This window comes from Emys orbicularis, chromosome 1, assembly GCF_028017835.1.
Source record: "Emys orbicularis isolate rEmyOrb1 chromosome 1, rEmyOrb1.hap1, whole genome shotgun sequence".
Taxonomy (NCBI): Eukaryota; Metazoa; Chordata; order Testudines; family Emydidae; genus Emys; species Emys orbicularis.
Window position 1 is genome coordinate 46,294,096 of NC_088683.1, and position 6,925 is coordinate 46,301,020.

Below are 6,925 nucleotides of genomic sequence, written 5' to 3' on the forward strand. Positions count from 1 at the left end.
GGTTTCACCCACAGGAGCACTGGCCGTTGTCCACTGTTCACCTAGATTTCCAAACCGTCCCCTAAACACTCAGGACTAAGGACCAGGAAGAGGGGCAAAAACCAGGGCGCCCTTCCGAGTGACTTTTGATGTGAGGGTGGGGATGGGTGGATGGGTTCATCTCCGAGGCATATGTAGTCCTATCCGTCTTGAATCTGACCGGTTGTACGTTTTGTGTGTGCTGTAAATGACCAGAGTGGCAAAATGGGAAGCCCCCTCCCCCAATTTCAGCTGCGCTACAATGGCGCTTCAGTGTGGACGCTCTGGGTGAGGTTCTCCCATCCCTGTAGTAAATCCAGCTTCCCAGAGGAGGTAGCTAGGTCCACAAGAATTCTTCCCTGGACCTAGCACTGTCTACACACCCCTGAGCAACATGCCTGGGTGGCGCTAACTTTTTAGAGTAGACCTGGCCTCTGTGTTACCAGAGGGTAGTTAAATACCATGGTCCAAAGCAGAACAAGCAAACGCCAAACAACCACAACCCAACCCCTCTTCGTTCAAAATGAAACTATGGAGGAGTTGAGTCTCAACAAGCTGTTTGGAAGTAGCCAAGTGCCTGACAGCCCGGGTGCATGTGCAGTAATCACGTCTCAGGACATTTCCAGGATTCATCAGGTTCCTCCTGCGAATCATTTAGAGTTCAGCAGGGACAAACTGCAGCTGAGATGTGTGAGGGTGGGGACACCCATCGCTCATCACGTTCTTAGCCCCTGTGCACGTCAGGGTTACCTAGGTCTAGGCGGTCCAGCAAACTAGGATTTAGCGTGTTTATTTCCCCAGCCTATATTAGCACATGATACCAATGATCTTGGTAGTAAACTTTTAAAATGCCCATTGACTAGACTGCACCAGTCATTAGAGAGACCAGGTGGATGAGGTAACATATTTTATTGGACCAACTTCTGTTGGGGAGAGAGAGATGAGCTTTGGAGTTTCAACAGAGTTCTTCTTCAGGTCTGGGAAAGGTTTCCTGCAGAAGAGCTCCCAAGCTTGTCTCTCTCCCCAACAGAAGTTGGGCCAATACAAGATATTACCTCAGCCAACCTGTCTCTCTAATATCCTGGGACCAACAGTCTACAACAACACTGCATCAACCAAAGTCACCAGTACTGTTTCCTTTCCCTATCACTGGCACACTGGGGTGACAGAACAGTATCACAATGATGTGTTGCGAATGCAACTCTGTGGAGAAATACCACCTGAGGATGAATTTAAATGATGCCTGCACTGTAAATCTGTTCTCCCCACCCTGTAATGCGGGGAAAGGGGAGAAGGGAAGCCAATAAGAACATAAGAATGGCCCTACTGGGTCAGACCAAAGGTCCATCTAGCCCAGTATCCTGTCTTCCGACAGTGGCCAGTGCCAGGTGCCCCAGAGGGAATGAACAGAACAAGTAATCATCAAGTGATCCATCCCCTGTCGCTCATTCCCAGCTTCTGGCAAACAGAGGCTAGGGAAACCATTCCTGCCTATCCTGGCTAATAGCCACTGATGGACCTATCCTCCATGAATTTATCTAGTTCTTTTTTGAACCCTGTTATGGTCTTGGCCTTCACAACATCCTGTGGCAAGGAGTTCCACAGGTTGGCTGTGTGAAGAAATACTTCCTTTTATTTGTTTTAAACCTGCTGCCTATTAATTGCATTTGGTGACCCCTAGTTCTTGTGTTATGAGAAGTAGTAAACAACACTTTCTTATCTACTTTCTCTACACCAGTCATGATTTTATAGACCTCAATCATATCTCCCCTTAGTGGTCTCTTTTCCAAGCTGAAAAGTCCCAGTCTTATTAATCTCTCCTCATATGGAAGCCGTTCCATACCCCTCATCATTTTTGTTGCCCTTTTCTGAACCTTTTCCAATTCCAATATATCATATAGTTACTGGAATAACACTACTGAAAAGGAAATTGCTCTCCTCCCTCCCCAAGGGCCACCTTGCACTTATGGGGCTACTGCACCTCTGCTAACGCTCTGCTCATTCTGCCAAGAGAAGGGTCCAGCCCCCTTTCACCAATCCAGCTCTCAGGCAGGCTTTATCTATTGGATACTCAAAGTTGTACCAAAAATTGATCACTGGGAAAGATATCAACACACCGGACCAGAGTCTCAGAACGAGGCTTTCTGCAGAAGGAGCTGACAAGTTATCAGTGCTGATACAGTTTCCGGAGGAGCAACGTCCTTTCAGATAGCCCCTTTGGTTTGCTATCGGAGTTGTATTTGTATAACTCCACTTGTGTTGTTATGTGGTGAAATCCCGGCCCCGAGACTTCAATAGGGCCAGGATTTCATCCATATGCCTATCCATATGCTCTAGGCACCCTTGACATCACTGAAAAGCACAACCAAATTAATGCCCAGGAATTAAAATGAATCCGTTCAATTCACTAAAATTCACTGCCAGCAAAGCAAGCAACTCAGAATCTGAAAAAATAACAGGAGTACTTGTGGCACCTTAGAGACTAACAAATTTATTAGAGCATAAGCTTTCGTGGGCTACAACCCACTTCTTCGGATGCATATAGAGTGAACCAACCTCTATAGAGTGATGGTTCACTCTATATGCATCCGAAGAAGTGGGTTGTAGCCCACGAAAGCTTATGCTCTAATAAATTTGTTAGTTTCTAAGGTGCCACAAGTACTCCTGTTATTTTTGCGGATACAGACTAACACGGCTGCTACTCTGAAACCTGTCAGAATCTGAAGTTTTCCTCCAATTCCTCCACTAATTCCTAATCTCTTACCATTCCTCCCTGATGCCTGTGTGAAAAAGCAAACTTTATGGTGCGGAAGTAAGTGAGTTATCTGCGTGAACAAGGGAGACCACATCTTGCCCAGAAGCTTTAAGGCAGCCAAAGCCCAAACTATAGAAGAGCTGATCCATCCCTCTATCTATCCAGCTGTTTGTCAATCTATGGTACACATATTCCCTGCATTATTGTAGTATCTCAGTGCTGCACATCTTTAATGTATTTCTATAACACTCTTGTGAGGTAGGGAAGTGCTATTATCCCCATTTTTCATATGGGGAACTGCGGCACAAAGATACTAAATGATTTAGGAACATGATACTGAAAAGGACCTCCTGGGTCATCACATCATGCTAAGACAGGCAACCTTATTGTATAATCCTATTAATAAATGTATCAAGCTCCATCTTACAACTAGTTAGTGTGTTCCCTCTTTGCAACTATTGGAAACCTTCTCTAGACCCTCACTCCTCTGTGGTTAGAAACCTTTTTCTAGTTTTTGGCCTTAATTTGCCCCAAATCACATAAGGATGGACATACTGGATCAAACCAATGGTACAGCTACCCCAGCATCCTGTCTTCTGACAGTGACCAGTGCCAGTTGCTTCTGAGGGAATCATAGAATCATAGGGCTGGAAGGGATGTTGAGAGGTCATCTAGTCCAGTCCCCTGCATGCAAGGAGGACTATGTATTATCTAGACCATCCCTGGGCAGTTTGTCTAACCTGCTCTTAAAAATCGCCAATGATGGAGATTCCACAACCTCCTAGGCAATTTATTCCAGTGCTTAACCACCCTGACAGTTAGGAAGTTTTTCCTGATGTCCAACCTAAACCGCCCTTGCTGCAATTTAAACCCATTACTTCAGTGGCGGATTAATAATTTTGCCGCTCCTAGGCCGGGAAATAATTGCCGCCCTGGCCCCGCCCCAACTCTGCCCTTTTCCCGCCCCCATTCCAACCCCTTCCCCAAAGTCCCCGCCCCAACTCCGCCCCCTCCCTTCCCCTATTGGATCCCTTCCCCAAATCCCTGCCCCCGGCCCCGCCCCTTCCCCCAGTGCGTGGCGTTCCCCGTCTTCCCCCCTCCCTCCGTGCCCCGCGAAACAGCTGTTTCGCGGCGCAAGTGCTGGGAGGGGAGAGAAACAGGAAACCGGGGCAAGCTTGCAGAGGAGGTGGAGGTGAGCTGGAGCAGGGGGGCGGGGCGCGGAGGGGAGCTTCTGCCCCTGCAAATTTGCCGCCCTAGGCCTAGGCCTTGTCGGCCTAGGCAATAATACGGCGCTGCATTACTTCTTGTCCTATTCCCCAGAGGTTAAGAAGAACAATTCTTCTCCCTCCTCCTTGTAACAACCTTTTATGTACTTGAATGAACAGTTACTGTGCATTTTCGAGTGATCCATCCTCTGTCATCCAGTCACAGCTTCTGGCAGTTGGAGGTTTAGGGATACCCAGAGAATGGGATTATGTCCCTGACCATCTTGGCTAATAGCCATTTATGGACCTATTCTCCATGAATTTATGTAATTTCTTTTTTGACCCTGGTTAGTTTTTTGGCCTTAATAACATCCCTTGGCAACAAGTACCACAGGTTTACTGTGAATTGTGTGAAGTACTTCCTTTTGTTTGTTTAAAACCTGCTGCCTATTAATTGCATTGTGTGACCCCTAGTTCTTGAATTCCATGATGAGGTAAATAAAACTTCTGTAGTCACTTTCTCCATACCATTAATGATTTTATAGCCTTCTACCATATCCTCCCATAGTCGTCTCTTTTCTAAACTAAACAGGCACAGTCTTTTTTAATCTCTCCTCACATGGAAGCTGTTCCATATTCTTAATCATTTTTGTTCTCCTCTTTTGCAATTTTAATATATCTTTTTTTTTTTTGAGCTGTGGCGACCAGAACTGCACACAGTATTCAAGGTGTAGACATACCATGGATTTATATAGTAGCATTATGATATTTTTTGTTTTATTTATATCCCTTTCCTAATGGTTCCTAACATTCTTCTAGCTTTTTTGACTGCCACTGCACATTGAGTGGATATTTTCAGAGAACTATCCACAATGATGCTAAGATCTCATTCTTGAGTGATAACAGCTAATTTAAACCCCCATCATTTTGTATATATAGCTGGGATTATTTCTTCCAATGCGCATTACTATGCACATATCAACACTGAATTTCATCTGCCATTTTGTTGCCCAATCACCCAGTTTAGCAAGATCCCTTTGTAATGCTTTGTAGTTAGCTTTGGTCTTAACTATCTTGAGCAATTTTGTATCATCAGCAAATTTTTCCACCTCACTGTTCACTCCCTTTTCCAGATCACTTATGAATATGTTGAACAGCACAGGTCCCCATATGAATCCTTGGACTTCTCTCCCCCCCCTCCACTATTTAGTTCTCTCTATTGTGAAAATTGACCATTTATACCTATCCTTTGTTTTTCTCTTTTAACCGGTTACTGATTCATGAGAGGACCGTCCCATGATTGCTTATTTTGCTTATGAGCCTTTGGTGAGGGATTTTGTTAAAGGCTTTCTGAAAGTCCAAGTACATTATATCTACCGGTCTGGAGAGTCTGCCAACTCTATCCCCAAATCCCTTGGGGCTGTGCTTCCTGGCATTTCCATCCCAATATCTCCCACTCACTTCCAGGAAACAGAAGCAATCTCCTGATTCAAATGCAGCCTGCTCAGCGTTTAACTCTTTATTTCCACATGGACTGCTCAACCAGAAACACAGTCAATCCACATGTGTATTAGCTATGGCCAGCACTAAGGAGAAAGCCTTCATCAAGCACCCTGCTAACTGGCCAGAGGAACACAGCCTGATTCTGGAAAAACACTGGTGTGAGGCGAGGAAGACGTTCAACTTCGGCAAGAGCACAAGAAATTATCATGTCTACAAAGCTACAACCGAGCAGCTGATGGCACTGGGGATCGATCGAATAGCAGAACAATACAGACAGCAAATCAAGCAGCTGAAGACAGACTATTGCAAAGTCAAGTATGCTAATGGAACATCTGGGAACTCCCCATCTTCTTGCCTTTTTTATAAGGAATTCCACCAGGTACTGGGAGCTGCAGTGAGCACTGAGCTGATGCATGGCATCTGCTGAGCGGGGATGGAACCCATATAATTCTCCAATCACAGGCAGTTCCAGAGACCAGCCAGCCACAGATGATGGACCAGAAGTGACCCTGGTATTGATAACCAAAGGGCTATGCTGCCAAAGCAGCTTCAGCACATCCTGGGGCCATATGCAGAGATGCTGTTTAGGGAGAGTCCTGGGGAGCAGCCGGCAGCAAAACTGGCATCAGAGTAAGTGCCAGAGCTTGTAAGTTTTAGCTGCTATGTTTGTTGTTATTAATGGATGGGAGGGATTTCTGGCTTTTGGCCCTAATAAGTTGTTAATACAAGCTGGAGTTTGAGTGTACTTCTTTTCAGGGCAGAATCCACATCATTCCCCCCGTGCCTTCTCCCTTCCCCCTAACCGCATGTGGGATTCAAAATGGACACAGTGAAAAGAAGGAAGTGGTTAAACAAGCAGTTATTCTGATATTTTTACCAGTTACTCACTGATTGTAAGTATGGGTTGGGGCTCCACAATTCATAGCCTCATGTACCCCTCCCATGTATTACAGCACACCTCATAAATCAGCCATATTTGCACTATTCCAGGCTGCCTGTGAACAGAGTCCCCCAAAAATCTGGCTGTTATCAATCCAAACAAAGCCAGAGTGTATATTTGGTCCATCCATGGCTTTAATAAATGAGTCCAAATTACAGTGGCAGGTGGCAGTCTGTCTGTGTTAAGAGTCAATCGGGTCTGTGCATGGATGTTGGGTGCTTGTAAACAGGCTGTACTATGTCTCTATGCTAAACCAGCATCTTGTTGATTTTATCATGAATTTTTCACCCATTGCTGGCTGGTTATGAAAGTGCACTTCTTATGGAACAGGAACTCAGAAAGGTCAGTTACGTTGTAGGGCAGGGCATAGTTATTAGGGCTGCCTCTGTAACTCACAAGCCCCCTGCACTCAGAGATGTGCGGGTTGGTCACTAGGCCCCTAAATATCTCCTTAGCACACACTGATGGCCGTCCTCTGCTGGCCTGGAACAGAAGTTCAGGTTT